The sequence below is a fragment of the Pan troglodytes genome, chromosome 13 (genome assembly GCF_028858775.2).
Source record: "Pan troglodytes isolate AG18354 chromosome 13, NHGRI_mPanTro3-v2.0_pri, whole genome shotgun sequence".
Lineage (NCBI taxonomy): Eukaryota > Metazoa > Chordata > Mammalia > Primates > Hominidae > Pan > Pan troglodytes.
This window is the reverse complement of record NC_072411.2, coordinates 68,651,170-68,677,469: the sequence shown is the minus strand read 5'-3', so window position 1 is coordinate 68,677,469 and position 26,300 is coordinate 68,651,170. Positions and strand designations below refer to the sequence as shown.

Below are 26,300 nucleotides of genomic sequence, written 5' to 3'. Positions count from 1 at the left end.
CAGTACCTTCCACATGCACCATCTATTCCAAATCATCATCTCTACTTTGAATAATCAACAACCTCTATAACATTTTCCCTGATTCTTCTTTGACTACATGCTTCTGTTTTTTCATAAAGGAGACATTGTTGTTTTATGTTAAGTGAAAAAGACTTGCATAAAAATTCATATATGCATTACATTACTTACATCACAATAAATGAACTCAGGTAAAATCGCCCAAAATGTGCATAATAAGCTATCTTTTCTACGTTATCGTATTTTTCCTTTCTTTTTTAAAAGCCATTTTTCTCAAACATCCTTTGTTGTATTGTTCAAAGTTTTGAAAATTGTTTGACGGTAATTTTACAATTAGAAAAATATTTTATGAAAATAATTTTAATTAAAATCAAACTGAATACAGAGAGATAATAGAAAACAATAATGACAGGGGACTTCATCAACCCACTTTCAAAGTCAGATGGTTCATCCAGACAAAAACAAATAAATAAAAATACAACAGATTTGAACTACATGTTAGACCAAATGGACCTTAAAGACATATATAGAACATTCCATTCAATAGCAGAAAATACACATTTTTCTTAAGTGCACATGAAACATTCTCCAGATAGATCCTATGTTGGGTCACAAAACAAATCTTAATGAATGAAAGAAGACTGAAGTCAAGTAACGTGTCTTTTCTGACCTCAATGGTATAAAACTAGAAATCAATAATAGAAGGAATTTTGGAAAATTTACAAATATGTGCAAATTATACAACATGCTTCTAAACAACCAATAAAGCAGAAAATAAAATGGTAATTTTAAAATATCATGATATGAAGAAAAATGTAAACACAACATACTTAATTTTAAAAATGGAATGCTACAAAAGGAGCATAAGAGCAGAAATAAATAAAATAGAAACTAGGAAAACAACACAAAAGAACAAGAAAACTAAGAGTTAGATTTTTTAAAAGATAACTAAAATAGTTAGTAAATAAAGAGAAGACAAAATTGGAAATGAGAGAAGACCTTACAATTGACACCACAGAAATATAAAGGGTCATACGTGTTACAATACTATGAACAACTATAGTCCAACAAATTGGATAAGCTAGAAGAAATGAGTACATTACTATACACATACACCCTACAAAGATTGAATCGTGAAGAAATAGAAAATCTGAACACACCAATAATGAGTAAAGAGATTGAATTAGTAATAATAAGTCTCCCATCAAAGAAAGCTCAGAATCTGGATGGCTTCACTGCTGAATTCTACCAAACATTTAAAGATGAACTAATGCCAATTCTTAAACTCTTCCAAAAAATTGAAGAAGGGGAATACACCCAAATTCATTTCATAAGGCCAGCATCACCCTGATACCAAAGCCAGACAATGACATTTCAATAAAAGTAAATTACAGGTCAACATCCTTGATGAACATAGATGTAAAAATTATCAACAAATTACAATAAACTAAATTCAATAGCACATTGAAAGGATCATTTTCCATGACCAGGTGGGATTTATCTCTGAAGTGCAAGGATGGTTCAACATATACAAATATATAAATGTGATACATATATTAGCAGAAAAAAAGGACAAAAACAATATGATTACATCAATTGATGCAGAAAAGGCATTTCACAAACTTCAGCATCTTTTATTATAAAAACTCTCAAAAATTAGATATAGGATTGTGCCTCAATGCAATAAACAACAATCCCATAGTTGATGTCATACTCAATATTACAACAATCCCAATGCATATACAACAATCCCATAGTTGATGTCATATTCAATATTACAAAGTTCAAAGCTCACCTCTAAGAACAGAAACAAGACAAAGATACCCTTCTCACCACTTAACATTCCACATGGAAATTCTGGCTAGAGCAACTAGACAAGAGAAATAAATAAAAGCATTCAATTTGGAAAGGAAGAAGTTAAATTATCTATGTTTGCAGATGACATGATCTTACATGTAACAACCCTAAAGATTCCATCAGGAAAATATTAGAACTGTAAATCAAAAATAAAATTCTAAACCCCCAAATTGACTGATGGACCCCACCCTCCACCCTTGGCCAAGGGCATTCCATAGGATACCTGAAAATCCAGTTCAGGCTATGATAGGGATGGGTGATTGGACATGCCTCATTACACTCTCCTTTCTTTGGGATTCAGGCACAATTGACCAGCATCAACATTAAAACAGAGATCCTAAAACTGACAAAGCAGACTTTTGTAACAATAAGACACCAAATTCCAGCCTGACTCTAGTATAGCATCACATGATAGATGTCAGCACCTGAAAGAAATTGAAGTATTTTTTTCCTCAAAATCTATTTCTTTTGATGTATTTTGAAATGGTCCTGCAAACCTATCCTTTGTGAGGAAAATCTACATTCTATAGAGAATCCTCTTTCTTTTCCAAATCTTTCATCTGATCCAGGAGAGAATTAACTAAGAGTCTGGCACATTTTTAGGTCTGATAAGAACTCTGAAGCCTGCTACCTGCAGGCCTCATCTGCATGATAAAATCTTGATCCCCACAATGCCTTAGCCTTAACCCAGACATTTCTTTCTATTGATTCTAGGTCTTTAGAAAATAACACTTTCAACCAATTGCCGATTAGAAAATCTTTGAATCTGCCTATAACCTGGAAGTCCCCACTTCCAGTTGTCCCACCTTTCTGAACCAAACCAAGGTACATCTTGCATGTGTTGATTGATGTCCTGTCTCCCTAAAATGTAGAAAATCAAGCTGTAGCCCAGCTACATTGGACACATGTTCTCAAGATCTCCTGGGGCTGTGTCATGGGCCATTGGCCACTCATATTTGGCTTATCTCTTCAAATATTTTACAGAATGTGACTCTTTGTTTGGCAGTACTAATAAATTAATTCCATAAAGTTACAGCGGACAAAATCAGCACATAAAAATCAGTAGCATTTCTACAGACTAACAATTTTCCAAACAATAGAAAAATAAGAATAAATCCCATTTATTAGGTTGTTGCCATTATTTTAATGGCAAAAACCACAATTACTTTTGCACCTACCTAATAAAATAGCTACTGAAAACACCAACTAAAGAATAAATTTAACCAAGAACGTGAAAAATCTGTACACTAACAAGTATAAAATGCTGATGAAATAAATTGAGGACACAAGTACATGGAAAGACATCCATGTTTCTGGATTCAAAGAATTAGCATTGTTAAGTGTCTATGCTACTCAAAGCAATCTACAGCTTCAATACAATTTACATCAAAATTCCAATGACATTTTTCACAGAAGTAGAATAAATCTTAAAATTCATATGGAACCACAAAAGGCCTGGTATAGCCAAAGCAGTCCTGAGGAAAAGGAACAAAACTGGAAGCATCACACTACCTGATCTAATATAGAGCTATAGTAATTAACAAAGCAAGGCACTGGATTGAAAAAAGGACCATAGTGCAATGGAACAACATAGAGAGTCCAGAAATAAGCCCATGCATTTATGGTCACTTAATTTTTGGCAGAGATGCAAAGAACACAAAATAGGGAAACAGCAATCTCTCTAATAAATAGTGCTAGGAAAACTGGATATTCACATGCAGAATAATGAATTTATACAATTATCTCACACCATAGACAAAATCAACCCAAAATTATTGAAGTCTTAAATATAATACCTGAATCTGTAAACTACCAAAATAAAACAAAAAGGAGATGCTCCGTGACATTTGTCTAGGCAATGATTTTTCAGATAGGACCCCAAGGCATGGACAGTTAAAGCAAAAATAGCAAAATAGAATTGCATCAAACCAAAAAGTTTCTGCACAGCCAATGAAACATCAACAGAGTGAAGAGATGGTCTACAGAATGTGAGAAAATATTTGCAGATCATACATGCTATAAGAGGTTAATATCCAAAATATATAAGGACCTCAAACAACTTAATAGTAAGAAAACAAATCATCTGATTAAAAAATGGCAAGAGATCTAGATAAACATTTCTCAAAGGAACTTATATTGGTTAACAGTTAAAAGAACACATGTAACTGGTTCACAGTTACAAAACACACATATAACTGGTTAAGTTATAAGAAAATTGCACAGTATAACTAATCATCAGGTAAACCCAAAGTAAAACCACAATGAGATATCACATCACAATTGTTAGAATAACTATTATCAGAAAGACAAAAGGTAAATATTGGTGAGGATGTAGAGAATAGAGAACCCTTGTACACTGCTAGCAGAAATGTAAATTAGTACAGCCATTATGAAAAACAGTACAGAGCTTCCTCCCCGCAAAATAAAGACAGAACTACTATATGATTCAGCAATCCCACTACTGGGCATGTATCCAAAGTAAATGAAATCAGTATGTTGAAGAGATAATGGTACTCCCATGTTCATTGTGGCATTATTTACAATAGGTAAGATTTGTAATGAATTTAAATGTTCTTCAATGGATGAATAGTTTTTTTTATGTGGTGGATATATACAATGTAATATTCTTCAGCTTTACGAAAAGAAGAAAATCTTGTCATTTCCAACAACATGGATAAACCTGGAGGACATTATGATAGGAGAAATAAGCCCAGCACAGAAAGACAAGTATTGCACGATCTCTCTCATGTGGATTTAAAGTCACCATAATATAACCCAAGAGTAATATGGTTGTCTCCAGGTGCTGGGAGGAGTGGGGAGGATGTGGAGATGTTGGTCAAAGACCAAACAATTTCAGTTAGATAAAAAGAATAAGTCTAAGAGATCTAGTGTACCTCATGGCTACTATAGTTAATAACAACATATAGTATTCTTAAACATTGCTAAGAGAGTAGATTATAAGTGTTCTCACCACAAAAAAATACATATGTGACATGATGCATATGCTCAATGGCTTGATTTTCTCATTACAGAATGTACATACATATCAAACATCATGACATCATGTATATCATAATACATACAATTGCTTGTAAATTAAAAAAATCTAAATCTAGCTAATTATATATATGAAAAATTGGGTCTTTTTTTCAGCTATTAAAAATACATGGGAATACTGGTATAGTCTGTTTGTATTACCTTAGTCTCTGAGTCAATTTTTATTAAATGCTTGCTACATGTCTGGCTCTAAGCTGACAATCAAGGATGCAAATGTATATTAGGTGATTTCTCTAAACTGAAGTTATTTTAAAAGTAGAGCCACCATTAAGAAATCTATGTATCTATACCAATTTATTTTTCATTCCATGTTAATTTTACAAATATTATGATGATGTGGTGATTACACAGGCTAATTTTAATTTAAAAATTCCCCCAGAAGATATGGGTTCAAATTGCCCTCAGACCTTCACTCTGCATTAAATACATAAAGTTATCTTTATGAATTATAGATACGATCATTCTTTTGTGGACTTATTCTATATAAAGATTAACACTCTCCCAAACTGTCCTATTTCATCCAACTTTTCTCTAAGCTCATTTATAATTTTTATACTTGTTAGATCTTTCCCATTAACAAAAAACTGGAGGAAATGCATTTACTTCCTTTTCTGAACTCCGAAGGATTACATTTGTATAATTATTAGATTCTGATACGTCCAATGTTGCAAAGTTTAATCTTATGTACATCTCAACATTCCACATTTATAACCATGACTATTAAAAAATGGTGTTTAAAGAACAGCAGCATTGATATTAATGTTGCTTGATATTTATATTTAAAAGGTTATCTAAGGGAAATAGAAGTGTCATTCATAGGCTGAGCCACAGGCTTGCCCTTCTAAAAGAATTAATCTAGTGTTCTTTTGTGTTGCAAGTCATCTTGTAATTACAGCACCCTATTAACAAGAGTTTTGCTCTTGCATTGTGTGAAAATGCTTCTAACTGGTATCCTGGGAATGTCCTGTTCTGAATGGCTATATCCTTGACATTTTTATTATAGACTAAGTTTGTTTGAAGTAGGTTCATAAAATGGAGATTTAAATATAAATTATTTGAAATTATGTTTCTTGGTAAGGTTTAACGTCTACATTTATAAATAAGACTAACAAATGCATAATACAAGCAATATCTACTTGTCACAGATATTTGAATATTTCCACTTGGAAAGTAAGATGCTGCTGTTCATGATGACACCAGCAATGATTTTTTTTCACACAATTTTAGTTTTAAATTATTTGAATTTTTAATAAAATCTGATATATGCTTATTATTAGAAAGTAATCCAGTAATATAGGAGTCTGTGTAAGATAAAAATTATTAGCCTCTCCTTATAATTCTTTCATAGTTCTATTTTTTATTGACTTCTTAAATCCATTTGTTTATTTCACATGTTTTCATTTAGTGTGAGGCAGCATTTCATTTATAGCATTCCAAATGGATCGTCTATCTAGAAATCCTGTTGTTTTTGGATTATGGGTCGTTTCCTGGATATGACTCATCTCCTCTGATTATCAGTAAACTGAATCCACCTGCTCACATGGAGCCTTACCTTCAGGTTCCAAGCACTGCATAGTACACCATGCTTGGCTATCTTCTTCCTCAGTATTATTTAGGTCAAAATTCCACAGCTAGAGGCTAGAATTCACAGGCTATTTCTTTTACTCGCTTGGTTTGCAATAGCTCCATATCAGCTCACTGTTCTGCCACATCTTGGTATTGTGGCTGCCACAGCATTTCTTTAGATGACCAACAGAAGGATCTGAAATGAAACAAGATTAAAATGCTCCATGCCCACTTCCACTCATTTATTTTCTGAATTCCAAAGATGTAGAGACACAATGGAGAGTGGTGTGGGAGAAGATAGAGTCTTGAAATTCCAGTGTTATTTAAGTTATTTGCTTATTGAAGAAATTCCCTGGACATGTTCCAAGTCAGCCGGTCTTAAATGTTTTCCCACTGCCTTTGGTGGTATTTACTTTCTTATGAACTACCAGCCAGTTTCTCCCAGGTTAAATGTAAGTTTCTATCCTCTATCATTCAAACAAGTCTATGCCATGAGTGAGAATTATGTTACCCAATTAATCTTGAATTAGCTTTACTTTAATAAAACTAATTTATTGACAAATTCAGATAACTGATTAATTTCTAAAAAGTAGGGCCTATAACAAATTGTACACCAATTTGATTAGATGATCTCTAAGGTATCTTCTATATCTGATATTAAAGATTTGATAAAATGTGTCAGTGTTAGTCATAAGATGATACAAAATAGCTGTCTCTGACGATTATTTTGCCTTCAACTGTTAAACCAGTTACCCTTATCAGCATAACTAGTTCATGAAGTGAGAGTGGTGTTGTCCTAATCTGAATCTTTATTTACTTAGATCCTGGATGAATGATAATATTCCCCATAGCTAAGTAATAACTACCTTTGTTTGTTTGGGCTGCTACAACAACAACAACAACAACAACAACAACAACAACACCTTAAACTGGGCAATTTATAAATTATGGAAATTTATTACTAACAGTCCTGAGGCTGGGAAGTCTAGATCAAGACACAAACAAATCTGGTGTTTGATGAGGACTCTGCTTCAAAGATGGTACCTTTTTGTTGCATCCTCATATGGCAGAAGGGAGGAAGGGGCTGAGCATCTCCCTTGAGCCTCTTTTATAAGGGCACTGTCTTAGTCTATAGTGTGCTGCTTTAACAAAATTGTTGAGACTGGGTAATTTATAAACAACAGAAATTTATTTCTCACAGTTCTGGAGACTGGGATGTCCAAGACCAAGTCACCAGCAAGTTCAGTTTCTGGTGAAAGCCCATTTCTCATAGATGGCACTGTCTGGGTGTCCTCACATGGCAGAAGAAACAGAAAGGGCAAAAGAGGACAGACAGACACTGTGTCCTCACATGACAAAAGAGCAGAAGAAGCAAGCTTTCCCACTCCATCCCTTTTATAAGGCACTAATTCATTCATGAAAGCAAAGCCCCCATGGCCTACCTACCTCCTTCAGGCCCCACTTCTTAATATCATTACAATGGGAATTAAGTTTCAACATGAATTTTGAAGGGGACACATTCAAACCATAGCATACATTAATCCATTCATGAGACTGGAGCTTTTACAATTTAATCACCTTCCTAAGGCCAAACCTTTTAATCATATCACACTGGGTATTAGTTTCCAACATCTGAATTTGGTGTGTGGTCGGGGGGACACACACATTCAGACCATAGCAATAACTTTAGTCAGCTAGTAGGATTCCTTCAATAGTTTTACCCATTGGTGTGTTTTCAGTAGACTGATACGTTATGCAAAACTACTCATTAATGGTGCTTCCTGTAAAAATGTTGATGGTAAAATAGATGTTAGCAGTTACAAATTAAGGCTTTAACAACAAAACAAGTAATCTACAAAGATAGCCTTCAGGAGAAAATAGTTCCTTTTTAAAGTTTGTACCGAATGAAGCAACTTTCCTATCAATCATTCAGTTGATACAAAGAGGCTGCTCATCTTTGAGAGATCTACAGCTTAGTGCAAATTGAAATACGCCAAATTAAGTGAAAGCCTCCTTGGCTTTCTGCATGGAATTTAAACCATGGGGGTATTTTGTTGACCTTTATCTTTGTGCCAGACAGCCATGCTTACCCATTATTTTGACTATCTCTGACTTTGTAACATAAATGATAGAATCATGCATAAGGTAAGACAGACGTTACATAACTTTCCCCACTCCCCACAAATCATTTAAACCAAATATACTAAATATAGGAATTTTCTTTTCTTACACTCAGTATCCCCAGAAGAAAGCAAGCTTTGGAGTTGTAATAACTAAGCACATTTTGTCTTTCCGCTCGATATTCTTCACTGAAATTATTATTTTGATAGGCAGATATTATTTTCAAGTTAAGAGGCAGCAAATCTGAAGAAAGGTGACATCCTACACATCATCTTATAAAGTTCTAGACATCTAGCAAAATCATTAGCATTTCAGTACATCCTCAGGCTCCACTTGAAAACTTTTGACCCTTGCAATGAAAATCAAAACAATGATAACCTTTTACTATTTCAATAGCTCTTTTAGCTATGAAAATATCAACTGCAAGAACTAGGTAGGCACTAATATTGTTAATGAACAACTTTTGTGGTTAAAGTATTCAAGAGATTTCAATCAAGCTAAGACTTCTACAATAGTGGTCTTCTCTCTGCTCTCTTGTAAATTTATGTGACTGTTGGGCTGTTATTCTTTATATCATCTTTCATCTTGAACAATTTGACCATTTCACCTTTCCTTTTTGTCACTTCATCTCATTTATATTCTATCTCTAAATAGATTTATCCTCCTTTGGTGCTATCTTATATTTTCTTTCACTTCATATATCAGATCTTGTTATTGATACTCTTGATTTATTAACTTAATCTTTTTATACTACTTGATCTAGATATGTGTGTTCTATTTTTTAATTTATGAGCACATTCAATTGCTGTAAAGCTAGTTCCTAATAAGTAGTGCAGTACTTGAAAAGTTATCTGTTTCTTAGTACTGGATAAAAACTATTTAAAAGTTTATTTTTATAAAATTAACAAATATTTAGAATATATTGCTTTTAAGGCTAACCGAGAAAATACAGCTTGGTACTTAATAACTCGGGAAAAATTCCAATTTTTACAATTCAATAGTGCAAAAATTCACAGATAGATTTCATATAAAAAGGGTATGAACATTTATAAAGGTGCCTATATATCCAATAAATTACAAAAAAACAGCTATTCAATAACTGCTCAACATTAGGGTTTCTGGTCATGACAAATCAGCACCCTCAATGTAATTAGTGTCTTGTAACTTGATCTCTTTTCTCTTATTTTCAAGGGAACTAGTCATATTCTGATAGCCCTTATAATATCCACATTTATTACCTCCGTAAGTTTGTGATGACATCACAGTTCTTGGAATATATTCAGAACACATTGTGTTCAAAGCAAACAGCTATAAATTTAACTTTTCGGCTTTTTGTAAATTACTTCTAAATTAACTTGTCTGCCAATAGTGCCCAACACAGTGAAAAAGTTTTCTTTAGAAAGATACATTTTATGATTTGGAATGTGAATAGATTTAGCTGTCATAGGCCCTTGCCTAATGAGTACATGTGCCCACATATGCAGATTAATATTACAAACACTATTCTCTTTATGTAGAAAGATGAATCTATATCCACCATCATTATAGTGCTCATTCGGAATTAATTTGAATACAGATTGATGGAGAAAAATTTGCACTTAACGGAGGCTTAAACTAACTAGTTTTTGGTCTAAACTCTCCTGATAAATACTATATGACATTTGACAGGTTTCTTGATATATATGTACTACTGTTTTTCAATATGCAAAATAAAATCATCCGGGGTAATTGCGCACATGCCTAAAGCTGCTGCCTCTGGGGAATGATATTAGAGACTTCACACCGTGTGAGAATACACTTCCCCAAAAACTATAGTCAAGCATGGTAGGCAGAATAAGGGTCCCTCTAAAGATGTCCACATCCTAATTGCCAGAAATTTAATGTTTTGTTAAATTTCAAAAGCAGTTTATTTTTAAATATAGAGTTAAGGTTGCTGATTAGTTAACTTTGAAATGGGAGAGTCTCCTGATTATTTAGATGGGCCCAAGGTAATTACAACGGTCCCTATAAAATCAAAGAGGGAGACAGTAAATTTAGTGTCATCGTGATGCAACACAGGAAAGACTTGACTATCTATTAAACGAAAATGGAAGGGGGCCATAAGCCAAACAAACAAAAAAAATGTAAGCCAAATATAGAATCAGGAAAAGTCAAGGAAATTGATTCTTGAATCCTCCAGAAAGAAGGTAACCTACCTTGGGTGACATAAAATGTCTCCTTGATTTTATCCCACTGAAAACCATGTTGGACTACTGACCTCCAAACAGACCACAAATTCATTTTAATTCAACATATTTGTAGTAATCTATTATAGAACAATAGGAAATGAATATACCAAATTTTAAAATAAATAGGTAAATGACAACATAATGAATCCCAGAGATAAAAAAAGGACTCAGTAGCTCAAGGTGTTCAAATATATTAATAAAATATCCAGTTTTCAGGAAAAAAAAAAAACTAGGACACATGTAAAGAAACAGGAAGATATTTCTTCACATGCAGTGAAAAGAGCAGGCAATAGAAACTGGGAGAGGGCCTAGATGTCATAGCTAACTGACAAAAGCTCCAAAGTGGTCATCATAACTATGTTCAAAGAAGTAAAAGAAAATCTGACTTTAAAAAGTAAAGGTAGATATGAAGACAATGTTACACCAAATAGAGAATATCAGTAGAGATATATACATGATAGAAAAAATATAAAAGCTAAATTGAAAAGTACAGCAACCCAAAGGGGAAGTTCATTAGAGAAAATCGGCAATATATTTGAACTGGCAGATGACAGAATCAGGGAAGTTAAATCAATAGATATTGTGCAATTTTAAGGACAGAGGGAAAAAGAATGAAGAAAAATGTAAAAAGCTTCAGAAAAATGTGGGATACCATTAAGAACACCAACACATGCACAATGAGAGAGTATCAGAAGGAAAGTCGAGTTAGAAAGGGGAAATACTAGCATAAAAATGACTGAAAAAGGCCCAAATTTGATGAAAAACATTAATCTAAATATCTAAGAAATTCAACAAACTCCAAGTAGGATAACATCATCAAATCATACCCAGCATTCCTAATAGACATGAAATTATACAAAGTAATAATTATAACAACATATCATTACATTAGCAACATATATAGATGTATGTTACATGTTAATAGAAAAACAAGGAGGAAGATAAAATAGAGCTATGTAGAAGGAACATTTCTGTTTCACTAGAACTGTTAGTATAAAAGTGATGTACATTCTTATAAGGTAAGATATATGATAAGCTCTAGTGCAGCTGCTAAAAAATTCAGAAAAGAGTAAAAAAGTCATTAGAAGCTATTTAAATGTTACACTAGAAAATATTCAATTGATTTAAAAAACAGTAAAGGAGGAATAGACACATGAAAATGACATGAGATTTACATAAAATGACAGATTTAAATCCAACTTTATCAGTATTTATGGTACATGTGAAGGGAATGAACACTATAATCAAAATAAAAACATCACTCAACTACTGTTGTTTATAGGTGACACACTTTAGATTCAAAGATATGAATAGATTGAAAGTAAATGGTTGGAAAATGACTCACCATAGCAACCATAAGAAATCTGGAGGGGCTAATATACTAAAACGTCAGGCAAAAATAGACTTTAAAACAAGAAAAATTTACTGAAGGTAAAGAGAATATTTTACAATTTTTAAAAGGACAATCCATTAGGAAAACATAACAATTTTTAAAATATATGCACCTAACAACAGAGCTCCCAAATATGTGAAGCAAAAACTTAAAACTAAAAGGAGAAACAATTCAAAATAATGGAGAGACTTCAATAGTTCACTTTCAGTAATGCCTACAGCAGCTAAGCAGAAGGTCAATAAGGAAAGAGAAAACTTGAACGCTATCGATCCGTTAGACTGAAGAGATATCAATAGAATATTCCAGATACCAATAACACAATGCATATTTTTCTCAAGGGCACGTGGGACGTTCTCCAGCACAGATTTACATGTTAGGCCATAAGACAACCCTCACTAAATTTAAAAGGATTGAAATCATACAAAGTAAGTGCCCTGACAAGAATGGAGTGAAACTAAAATTCAATAACAAAAAGCCTTGGGAAAATTCAATAATAAGCAAAAAAAAAAAAAAAATACACCTAGATATCCAATTATAAGGCAAATTAGAAAACATATGAGGTGAATTAAAATGAAGACACCATACACCATGGAATGTAGCTAAAGCAGTGGTTAGTGAGAAATTTATAGCTATGAATTCTAACACTATAAACAAAGAAGGACCTCAAAACAATATCCTAAGTTTCTACCTTATGACAATGAGGAAAGATGAGCGAATTCAGACCAAAGCAAGAAGAAGGAAAGAAATAAAGATTAGAGCAAAAACTGACGAAGAAGAGATTAGAAAAGTAATGAAGAAAATCAAGAAAACCAAAGTTTGCTCTTTGAAAAGATTTTTTTCCCCCAGCTACTCGGGAGGCTGAGGCAGGAGAATGGCGTGAACCCGGGAGGTGGAGTTTGCAGTGAGCCGAGATCGCACCACTGCACTCCAGCCTGGGCAACACAGCGAGACTCCGTCTCAAAAAAAAAGAATTTTTTTTTTAGAAATTTACAAATCTTAACTAGGTTGACCAAAGGGTATCTAAAAAGTTTAAATCAATTATTTTGAAACTTCCCAAACACAAACTCAGGCCCAGATGGGTTCACTGGCAAATTATGTCAAATATTTAAAGAAAAATTTTTACCAAGTCTTCACAAATAGTTCCAAAACATACGAGAGGAGCGAACACTTCCTAGCTTATTCTGTGAGGCCAGTATAGCTCTCATATCAAAATCAGCCAAAACAATCACAAGAAAATTACAGATCAATATATTTTACAAATATGCACTCAAAATTCTCAAGGAAATACTAGTAAATTAAACCTAACAACATAAAAAGGATTACACATTATGAAGAAATAGGATTTATCCCAGAAATGCAATATTGGATTAATATCTAAAATCGATTAACATAATATACCTTATCAATAGAACAAAAGATTAAAAATGCATAGTCATTTCAATATATGCAGAAAAAGCATTTGACAAAACACTTCAACCTTCGTGATAAAATTCACCTTCATAATAAAAACACTCAATCAACATGAACACACTCTTATAATAGAAACACTCAACCAACTGGAAATAGACTGGAAGTTATCCAACCTTATAGGGCAGCTGTGGATTTTTTAAAAACTAAACAGTTGAAAGCATAGTTAATGGTGTAGGATTGAATGCTTACTCCCTAACATCAGGAAAAACAAGGATATCTGCTCTTGCCAGTTTTATTCAACATATTACTGGAGGTTTTAGCCAGGGCAATTAGGCAATAAAATAAAATAAATCCATACTGAGAAGAAAGAAAACTAACTCTATTTACAGATGATATGGTTTTGTATATAGAAAATCTTAAGTAATCCACTAAAAACACTATGAGAACTAATAAATGAGTTCAGAGAAGTAGTATAATGCAAGATCAATATAGAAAAATCATATTGCTCTACACTACCAATAATCTGAAAATAAAACAAAACAATTATAGTTATAATAGCTAAAATAAAATAATTAGCCATACATTTTTTAAAACTATAAAATGGATAGTTATTTTGTGTGTATAAAATGCATGTAAAATAACTATAAAATGTGTAACTGTAAAATGCACACTACTAGTACAGTTATAACAAAAAGACATAAAAACTAATGTTCATGAGGATATGGAGAAATTGGAATTTTCATACACTGCTCGTGGAAATGTGAAATAGTAGAGACGCTTTGGAAAACTATCTGGCAGTGCCTAAATATGTTAAATATAGAGTTACTATATTACCCTGCAGTTCTAGTCCTAGGTATATACCCACACAAAAACTAGTACCCTAATGTTTATAGCAGTATTATTCATAATAGTCCAAAAGTGCAAACAACTAAAATGTTGATCAACTATAAAATATGTTATATCCATACAGTGGAATATTATTTGGCAATTAATAGAAATAAAGCACTGATAGATACTACAACATGGCTAAATCGTGAAAACGTTACACTAAGGGAAAGAAACCAATCACAAAAGACCACATATTGCACGATTCCATTCATATGAAATGTCCACAATAGACAAAACTACAGAGACAGAAAATAGATTAGCCATTGCCTCGGGCTGTGGGATTTGTGGTGAAATAAGAAATGACTGGTAATGGCTACGGACTTTCTTTTTGCAGTGATGAAAATGTTCCAAAATTGACTGTGGTGATGGTTGCACAACATTGTGAAGATATTAACAAAAATTTTTCATCTTTCAAAAAGTAAATAGAAACTTTTTAGTGAAAGGCTTATGGACAAAGTAGTATATTATATACTGTATTGAATGTGAGTGTGTGGTTTTACAATTGTATAGGAAGGTCTAATTTTAAGAAAAGTGCTACTAACTTTCCAAATAGGAAAAATATATATATAATAATCATCATTGGCAAATATTACCATTCAAGAATCATTAAGTTGAATTGTTGAAATTCTTTAAAATCAGCCTTCTAAGTTGATTACTATCCTTATTTTTTTCTGTAGAGAATACATTTTTTCCTCATGTAATTGAGCTCTTCTTCAAAAGGTAAATGCCAGTTCATAAAGAGTAAATGATACTGATTATCTGATAATATCTTGCTTTTGGTAAAAGGCCAAATAATTTCAAGAACAACAATTTCTTTGACTGGATTTGTTAAAATGTTGTTTTCTTTACTGATTTCCACCTTTCTTAAGTTACATACAAACTCTGCCTGAAGACTCCAAGGACAAGATAAGACAGATTGCCAGTGTGGTATACATGTAAATCTAGGTTTAAATATTGAGTCTGAAATACAAATACTATTTTGACAGCACTCCAAAACAAAAAATATTTTACTATTAAAACCCTTTACAAAAAATGTTTATTCATGGAACCCACAGGTGACATAAAAGCTTCCCAGACTGTGTGTCAAGAATCTTCAAGTAGAGGGCCAGCTGTGGCCATAATGTCAGTTCACATTTTCAGGCACCAGGGAGGCCTCAGCTTTCTCTTGGAATTTCATGAACCCTTAAAATCTACTCATGGGTATCCTCTAGACTAGGGTGTGTTATAATAGCTGCACTCTGATATATAGCAGTTCTCATTACTGGCTTTCCTATACCTTGGGGACCCCTAGATATGCTGGACACACAATTAGTTAGGCCCTTTCAGGGATTTTTAACTCAATTGTAGGGTCAGAAACTAAGATAAATCTCCTCTTTAGGAGGAGCTCTTAAAATTTAGTGAGACTTTGGAAATCAGACACCTTCCCATATATTCAATGAACATTTCAACACACACTTGCCCTCTTGGCCAAATGGCTCTTTGAGGTGCAAAACCTACACAGCACATGTAGTGGTGCTGTCTTTGTGTTCAGAAAAATGGAACATAGTCTGGCACACATTCTTTTAATTAGTTGCAACTGTCAGGCCCCTGAGCCCAAGCCTGCACGTATACATCCAGATGGCCTGAGGCAACTGAAGAACCACAAAAGAAGTGAAAATGGCCAGTTCCTGCCTTAACTGATGACACTGCCTTTTGAAATTCCTTCTCCTGGACAATGAGTCTCAGAAGCTCCCCCACCGAGCACCATGTGACCCCCGCCCCTGCCTGCCAGAGAACAACCCCCTTTGACTGTAATTTTCCACTACCTACCCAAATCCTATAAAACTGCCCCATCCCTGTCTCCCTTTGCTGACTCCTTTTTGGGACTCAGTTGGCCTGCACCCAGGTGATTAAAAAGCTTTATTGCTCACACAAAGCCCGTTTGGTGGTCTCTTCACAGGGACACGCAGGACAGCAACACAATTTTAACATGAAAATGCCTATCTTCTGAAAACCAGTATGCTTGCCTTTCATATCTAAGTAGAACTAACATTTAGAGGATATTTCACATACATTAGAGGCGTGCTATGCTGTGTGAAGTTGGAACACATAAATTTCAGCCTCAACTCTCTTGTAGTCATTTCCAAATAAGTGTTTTCACTTAACAGAAATAGAAACAATTAAAAATACTCATAAAGCCCATTGGAATTCTCAGATAAAAGGATCAAAAGGCCTTCTACAATTTTTACCTTTAATATTAATGCTGGCCTTTATCTTTTTTTATATCTGAATATCATTTGGTTTATACTTTGAATATATTACTCTATTTAGAACTTAGGTAGGACTTAAAATTATTTGTATTCTTAGTTTATGCATCTGTATAATTGAATAGCAAATAAAAAAGGATGCAATAGATTATGAGGCAGAAAAACAAAACAAAATTAGTCTCTAACATAAAATAGGAGTATGAGCTATTTATACACTCAGTCACTCATTCAGTTATTCATTCACTCAACAAATATTCATTGAGTTTCTACCAGGCATTGTGCTGAGAAGTGAAAATAATAAAAAAATCAGATATAATCTCTGTTTTTGAGGCACTTATATCCAATGAAGGAAGGATAACACAAGTAATCACATCATGAATGTAATATTCACAGCTGAAACAAGCTTCAGTTTCTTCCACAATACTCTAGACACCATTAAAAGTCTTATTTTTGTGTACTTCCAATGCTTATGATAGTATTTGTCACATAACCAAAGTTCAATAAACATTGGGCGAATGACTGAGTATGTAAATATTGAGCTCCATGGAGAGATGTAGCCTGGAAAAATGAATTTTGAAGCAATTGCTATAGGATAATTTCCTGTTAAGAGAATATAACCTGGAAAGAGAGGAAAGCTGGGAGCTGAATTTTGAGGAATTCTGACATTTAATGACTGGTAGAGAAGAAGACACCTGGAAATGAAGAAGAGGATTGCCTCCAGAGGGTGAGGATGATAACTAGGCTAGTACCCTGGCAGTCAAATCTAGAGAATGTTTCAAGGGTGACTGTTAGTAGTGATTGCTGATGGTAAAGACCAAAAAAGACATGACTGAACAAAGTGCCCATTGATTTTAGAGATAAGGAAGTCATTACTGATATGCGTTTTAAAGTTTAATACAGTGATAGGGGATGGAAGTCAGTTTTTAATGGGTTGTAAAAATAGTGAAAGATAAAGACCTGACATCTGCATCTAGCTATAAATGGAGGAAAGAAATGGTGTAACAGCTTGGGTGAAAGACGTATATCAATTTCAAATGCTAATGAAAGAGATAAATTCCTGAGGATATGAAGGGAGAGGCAAAAAAGATTCATTTGCTCAAAAATATTTAGTGAGATCCAATTCTGCCCCAATATTTGGTATATATAAGTGAAACAAAGAAACAAAACAAAAAAGTAAAAAGAAGAAAATCTCCTTTCCATCATGTAACTTACAGTGTAAAAACTGACAGATTGCTCTTGGAGATAAGAAAACCACTCTCTATTATAATTGTAGAAAAGAAAAAAAGAAGTTTGGAGGAAGAGAGTTAAGGACACCTGGAGCCATGTATCAGTCAGGATAGACTGTTGATGTCGCATTAGCAAAAAACACCTAAATCTCAGAGGTTGAACATTATGAAGGTTTATTTTTCAGGCATGCAAAAGTGAATAGATGGTTAACATTTTGTGAGCTAATTTGGAATTCTAGGCATTCTTATGGCACCTCTTTTTTCACACAATGCTTCAGGATTCACTCAAGCCGGGACAAGGAATAAGGTACAATTATGATCCTGAATGTCTCTATTCCTATTTTGTTGACTGAAGTGTCAGTTAGTGTTGATTCAATTCAACATACAATCCTCCTATATGTCAAGGACTAGGAAAATATCTGAAAATAAGTTACCAAGCAATAAGTTCTAGCTCTCGGTCAATCCTTCTACATATCCTATCATCTAAAAAAATTCTAGACCAGTTTGACAACTGTGACATCCCATTACAATCAACTTGGAAACCTTTAAAAAAAAATCAGTGTTGAGGTCCATGACCAGAGAGTCTGCTTTAAATTTTCTTGGATAGAGCACCTGTAACTGAGAATCACTTTCTTGCAGACTACTCCAGAATTTATGTTTCTTTTCTTCGAAGTAGTCATTAACCATGACAGCCTAATTTCAGTCACCTGGTTTATAATGACAGTATTTTTATCTCCAGATTATTAATTATGTGTAATAAATTAATTGTAGGTTGTTAAATCAATATGAGACTATGCAATTAAAAATGTCAATTATAAAAACAAAAGAGAAAGAATTTTCATCCTTATCGTTCCATAAAGCTACTTCCCTAAAATTAAAATACAGTCCTATTTCCTTCCAATCACTTCTTATCTTTCTTAATTGATGCTAATGGAAATGGTGTTCTTTTCCTGTTCTACTTTTGACCCATTTGTCAGATACAGCTGTAAGTAAAAGATCTTATTGATTATATATTTTGATATACTGCAATATCAAATACATATTTAAACAACTTTAACCTGCTGCTTGTTATCTTAAGACACTTTGCTTTTGATCATCATTTGCTTTGGAAACAATATTGTATATAAGATTGATTTGCCATTAATATTAAAAATAAACAGCTTTTGTAGTGAATTTTCATAACTGTATGTTGTCTTGACACTCATTTTCAATATAGGTTTACCTTTTCTATCCCAGAAGCAGTGATTAGTTGCTCTTGACAGGGTTTCCAGTTCTTCACCTCCTCCCAGATTTTCAAAGTGGTTGGTACAGACATTTGTCTCATACAACCACCTCCTAGTGACCACCTCCCTACGTTGCAGCTAGATACAAGCTACTTGAATTTGTCACACTTATCCCCACCTCATACATGGACTGCCCACATATGCTACAGTAACCATTTCTCAGCCACAGTGTGACTCCACAGAACTCATAGGAGCTTGTTTTAAACTCATGAATTAGAACTCCCCACAAGAAACTCACCTAAGCAATACTCTGGACCCCAATAAAGACCCAGGTTCACAGAGTACCTGCACCACCTCTCTCTTGCCCTTAAGTGTGTATGTGCTGAAGAGCTTCCCCTTCCCATTGGCTCTGTGAAGGGTGCTGCCCTCTTCTCTATGGAAGCTGTAAGTAATAAACTGCTTCTGTTATTTCATGTGTTTTGTTGAGTTGTCTCCTCTGTGTCTCACCTGACTGACACCTCACTTCTACCCAGTCAAGGGCTGTCCTAGAGAGGGGCTGTTAGGGTAGGAATAAACTGGACACAGATCAGATAATAATCACAAGGGTGGGCCAGGCACGGTGGCTCATGCCTGTAATCCCAGCACTTTGGGAGGCCGAGTCGGGCGGATCATGAGGTCAGGAGATCGAGACCATCCTGGCTAACATGGTGAAACCCTGCCTCTACTAAAAATACAAAAAATTAGCCAGGCACCTGTAGTCCCAGCTACTCGGGAGGTTGAGGCAGGAGAATGGCGTGAACCCAGGAGGTAGAGCTTGCAGTGAGCCGAGATCACGCCACTGCACTCCAGCCTGGGTGACAGAGCAAGACTCCGTCTTAAAAAAAAAAAAGAATCACAAGGGCATCTTCCAATATAAACAAGTTTCCTGTGAGAGAGACACTTGGTTATAGGTCAGAAATTTAGGAATTAAGAATAAGCCAGTGAAATACACTGTAAACATCTACAACCACATCCCTTGGATTCTCATTCAGGGTAGGGCTGGAATTTATAAACAGTCTTATGAAAATGATCTCAAGACCAGTTTAGGAACAAAACACCAAACAAACAAGTAAACACCTACAACAAAATCAGCTTTGCTTGCTAATGTAGTAAGATCAGAGGTGTCTGATAAATATGTCCCCTCCCTGCAAATCTTTCTCTTAAATGCTTGCTATGGTCTCAAGGAGCCTGTCATCAAAAGATTACCCCATTTTTTAAATAACTGCATTTCTCTGTTGAATAAATATGCCTGTGGAAAGCTGTAACAGATATGAGCCCTTGTTTGAAGATTAGTCTGTCAACTATCCCTTTGGAGAAATTGGAGTGCAATCCCCACAATCTCTTGTCATAGAAAAGGTGAAATTAAACAAGAAAGTCATTCTTTTGGAGCCATAAAAGGGAAGCCTTAAATGTTATTGCCAAGAGATTTCATCATGATGATGCCATGAAGTCAAGGAGCCTGGGTCACCAGAGCCTCCATATGGGACCAGGATGACTACAGTAGGAGAAAAAAATGCAGAAAATGTGGCTTGAAATGGCCATAGAAGGTAGAGATCAGAACTACAAAGTAAAAATTTGCTTACTTCACAGTTTTTCTTACTTTCAAATTCTTCTTTAGACAGCAATCTATGTAAACATGGAAAATGGCTGATCACCTTTCTGCTTTCTGTATAAAGACATCACCATGAGAAGAGCCAAGGTGTGATGGAATGAACTGCCATGCGTCACATGGGCGCAGGGTGAAATAGTCTAGCTCAGACATTACATGGTTGTATAAACATGTGCAGGTTACTAAATTTCCTTGTTCCTTCTGAATTACTAATCTGTAAAAAAGTCAGAAAGTATAAAGCAGTCAAAATAATAATAATAACACTCAATAAAAGGTGGCCTATTATAAATATTATAAATAATAATAATACTCAATAAAAGATGGCCTATTATAAATCTTATCATGAATATGTACCCAGGATTAAAACACAGTTTTGCCATCTCAAATGTAAAATGAGGAGATGATATAAACTCTGAGGATATATGCAATGCTCAATATTGTTGACTCTGATCACTAATTTTATAACATATTATTGCATGTAGGAAACAGAAATTCTGTATTAATTATCCTATTCCTCCATTCTCCCAAAATAAATAACAGAAAGTATTACATTAAATGCCCTTAAATGTACCTTAATATGTACATAGAATTTTATAAATGGGATCTAAAATACCTTCTCTCATCTCAAAACACATGAGTACAACTAACTGCAGAAAATGTCATTCAAGATTTTGGCAATTTTATTTTTTACTTTCAGGAGATTTGACTACAGTAAATACAAACCATGTGCCACACATTGCGTCAAATTTACCCACAGAAATGTTGTCATTTTTTTCCTATTTTGACACTGATGGTCACATAAATATATTTAATGTACCATGTTAATGCTTTTTTCTAATCCACGGATTTTCTGTTCTAAAGCACATGGAAGTTATTTATTTACACAGTACATCTTAATTTTCTTACGATTGTTATTTTAGATGTAATAGATAGTATCAATGGTAAAATTCTCCCCTGAAACATTTCGTGGAAAGTGAATGTTACTGAGCATGATCTTGTACAAGGTAAAAACTAGATGGATGACTATGCTTCTAACAGATGAGACAAATTCTATGCCACAGTTTAAGGGTGCATGCTACCTAAATTGTGGTTACAATTGTAAAAAAAAGACACACACAAGAGATAGTTTACCCATTTGCTTCATGTTTGATCACCATTCTGTATCTAGAAACCACTCTATATTTTTGCCTCTTTCTTTCATAATGATTCAAGTTAACTAAAACTAATCTGTTCATTGAGAGACCTTGAGAAATGGGCCAAGTCCTTCCACATCTGTTTTCATCACAATAGGTCTGCGGTGTATTTTTTGTTTGTTTGTTTGTTTTGTTTTGTGTTTTTGAGACAGCGTCTTGCTCTGTCACCAGGCTGGAGTGCAGTGGCGCCATCTTGGCTCACTGCAACCTCCGCCTCCTGGGTTCAAGCCATTCTCCTGCCTCAGCCTCCCAAGTAGCTGGGATTACAGGCTCCCACCACCACGCCCAGCTAATTTTTGTATTTTTAGTAGAGATGGAGTTTCACCATGTTGGCCAGGATGGTCTCAATCTCCTGACCTTGTGATCCACCCACCTCAGCCTCCCAAAGTGCTGGGATTACAGGTGTGAGCCACCACACCCGGCCATCTGTGGTGTACTATTATCCAAAATCCAGCTAATAAGGGAATGTGTTTGCTCACTGTTATGCTATCTGCTTCAAGAAGTGTGGTTGTTGTTTTCTCAGTGCCTCACAATTTCACCTCATCAGCTACAGGCTTTTTATTGTTTTCATATTTATTTTTAGTAAAATCATAATAGCTGAGAAAAGAGAAAATGCCAAGATAAAAATCAATATTTCAATACATAGTATAGTATATGCATTCCAGAATAAATGTTGAAAAGATAGATTTCATTGACTTTCAAAAAGAATTTTTTTTCATTTTCTTAATTTCCCCAATAACACCTTTATGATTCACAGTTATTCTTGCTTGATGATGAATTAGTCTTTTCAGCTATATTCTTGTACATGCGTGACAATGATTACAGCAGCTGCTGTAAAAAGAAAAGGCAAAACTCTTTTTAAAGTAACTTGATGGCTTTTTACATTATTCAAGAACTAAAAATAGGAGATTGCATCATAAATCTATAAGACAAGCGGCGCATTCCAGAAGTTAAGACATCCGATGTAGGTACAAAGTCTTGACGAAACTCCATATTCAGCTATTACGTATATTCTATTATTTTTGTTACACTAACAAGCTAATTATGAGTACGTTAGAATATGCCACACACTCAAGCTGTGATGTTTTGAAAAGGCCACGCTTCAGTAAGACACTGCGGATTGTACTTGTACAAAATACTTTTAATCATTTTATTCACTTAGGATGCACAGAGAAGAAGTAAACAAAAATTATTTTAATGACAATTTTGGGCAATAGAATAATAAGTGGTATAAAGATATACATATTTGTATTTCAGGTTTTACTATAGCAATGGTCTTTAAGATACATACCTCTAAATATTTTATGTTTAGCCAGATCCTATGAGGACATTGAACCTTTTCATTCAATGCTTAGTTTTATATATAATTCTGTTTTACAAAAGGAAAAACACAGTTCTGTATTTTTAGTATCAATGATAAATTGTGATTTCAATCACACCAACTGCATTTTTGCAGTTATCTCAGATTTTATCACCTTATCATGGTGGACATTTTATTTTGAACACAAGATATACAGATCAGACAAAAGTTCTATAAAACAGTGTCAAGAAGGTGCTGTGAGAATATGTGGCATAAATGCCTAAATCTCATTCTTATTGATGCTTACTTGACTAGTGATAAATTATCTTAGCTAAAAATTATTTTGGTGTTTCCGCTTTCATTCTTGCCCTTTTCATGTTCATGTTCTATTACCTCGCAGACATGCTTTATCTACTCCCAAATTCTTTGATATTTTTTTCTTTGTCTTTTCTCAAATCATTTACTCAAAGCCAGATTAAGATGTCAGAGGCCTTCAACACCTAAATTTATGATGCCCCCCCACTCCAACAAATGTAAAAACAGTTGCACCATAAAATACAGAAGCATTAAAACTGAACCACAATAATTATTTAGCAGTCTCTTCCATTTCTTTTGTATATTTGAACTTTACTTCCTCCTGGACCTCTACCTAGGCTCTTCATTTTACATGATGATAGACAAGAGAATAACAAAGAGAATTAAGAAAAATAAAAGGGAGAAAAAAGGGGGATCCCAATGATCAATTAGGAATATATATCTACCATCGATGTTTTAAATTGTCTTTTTACCAACAACATAAATAAATTGAATCTAATTTGGTTGTTACTGCTTTTGTTTTCACCTTGTTCATGGATTTTATTGCTTTCACACTACTTAACTGGTCTTGTTACCTTGCCTGTTTTTTTTTCCCCTTGGTATACTTATCCTCTACGGTGATTTTTTAAAGCATGATCCTCAGACCAGCAGTATGAGTATCACTGGGGAACTTGTTAGAAATGCAAATTCTTATGCTCTGCCTCAGACTTAGAACCAGAAACTTTGGGAGAAGAGGGTGTATTGCAATCTGGTTTCAAAAAGATCTACAGGAGATTCTGACATACACTAAAATTTGAGAACCACTGCTCTATACATCTTTTTGAGTGACTTTTGTAAAAGCAAAATTTTCACCATGCTCCTGATCCTCTGCTTAAAGTACTTACACAAAGCATTTTTCTGGAGGGAGGTGGAGCTCCTGAATAGAAGCTTCCACCGATTGTCTTGCTGGAACTCTAAATTTAACAGCTATCTGCACAGAAAAGCACCTTCATAAGAGCCAAAATCGGGTGATTTACAATACCTGGTTTTAACTTCATACTGCTAAAAGAGGCACTGAAGGGAATAGGAAAGACAGTTTTGACTTGCTGACACATCTCCTCCCCCATCCCCCAATAGTAGCTACATGTGGAAGAAGAATCTGTGTGCTCGAGGAAGGGAGAGCCCAGCAATTCTGGGACTTTGTGTTGGAACTCAGTGCTGCCCTGTCATAGCAGAAAGCAACACTGGGAAGAACTCAGCCCATGGCCTTCAAGGGGGAACTTAGATGAGCCAGTGGGGAATTGCCCATCCCAGTGGTCAGAACTTGAGTTTTCTCATGCCTCACCAGCGAAGGCTAATGCGCTATGAGGTCCTAAATAAACTTAAAAGGCAGTCTAGACCACAAGGACTGCAATTCCTGGGCAAGACCTATTGCTGTTCTGGGCTTGGAGCCAGTGGACTTGGAGGCATGTGACCTAATAAGAAACCAGCCAGAGCAGCTAAGGGACTGCTTGCAACACCCCTCCCCTAGCCCCAGTCAGTGCAGCTTGCAGCTCCAAAAGAGAACCCTTCTTTCCACTTGAGGAGAAGAAAGAAGAATAAAGAGGACTTTGTCTTGCAGTTTGTATACCAGCTTATCCATAGTAGGATAGGGTACTGGGCAGAGTTGTGAGGCCTTAGATCTGAGATGATATTTCTAGACACGCGCTGGGCCAGAAGGGAACTCACTGACTTGCAGGGAAAAATACAGTCTGGGCAGGATTCATCATCTGCTGAGTAAAGAGCCCTTGGGCCCTGCAAAATCAGCAACAGAACCAGGTAGTACATGCTGTGGGACTTGGGTGAGACTCAGACACGCTGGCTTCAGGTGTGACCCAGCACAGAGCTATGGTAGAATATGAGGAGAGACTTCTGCTTGAGAAAAGCAGAGGAAAGAGTAAATGGGACTTTGTCTTGCTGATTAGGTACCAGTGAGGCCACAGCGGACTAGACTAGTAAATGGACTCTTGCGGTCCCCAATTCCAGCCCTTGGTTCTTGGACAGCCAGAAGGGAGCCCACTGCTCTGAAGGGTCAGTCCCAGGCTTGGCAGCATTCATGACAAGCTGACTAAAAAGCCCTTGGGCCTGAAGTAAATATCAGTGATAGGCTGGCAGTACTCCCTATGGGCCTGTGGTGGGGATAAACATGGAGACAGACTCCTCTGCCTGGGGAAAGGGGAGGGAAGAATGGGAAGGACTTTGTCTTGTGGTTTGGGTGCCAGCTCAGCTGCAGTAGAATACAGTACCAGGTAGATTTCTAAGGTTTCTGACTCCAGACTCTGGCTCCCAGATAATATCTGCGGATCCATTTGGGGCCTAGGGAAATTTGTTGCCCTGAAGGGAAGGATATACGCCTGGCTGGCTTTGTGACCTGCAATTGTACTGCCCTAGGTCCTAGAGCAAACATAGGCAGTAGCTAGGTAGTAGATAGAGCAGGCCTTGGGTAAGACAGAGTACTGTAATGGTTTCGTGTCTGACCTGGCATAGTTCCAGTGATGGTGGCCACAGGGGTGCTTAGGTTACCTCTCCCTCAGCTCCAGGCATCTCAGCACACAGAGAGAGAGATTTTCACTGGAACAAAACAAGGAAAGAG

The 26,300-nt window shown here is 35.1% G+C and overlaps 1 long non-coding RNA gene across 1 annotated transcript in view; it reads right to left on the bottom strand.

The window, feature by feature from the left end:
- LOC134807987 (uncharacterized) overlaps positions 1 to 21,091 on the bottom strand; it is a 65,187-nt gene extending 44,096 nt beyond the window's left edge. Inside the window, exons 1-2 of the long non-coding RNA XR_010149775.1 lie at positions 20,856 to 21,091; positions 6,485 to 6,694 (exon numbers count right to left, since the gene is read on the bottom strand). This is a non-coding gene — a long non-coding RNA (uncharacterized LOC134807987). The remainder of the gene's footprint in view (positions 1 to 6,484; positions 6,695 to 20,855) is intronic.
- Between the last annotated feature and the right edge of the window lie 5,209 nt (positions 21,092 to 26,300).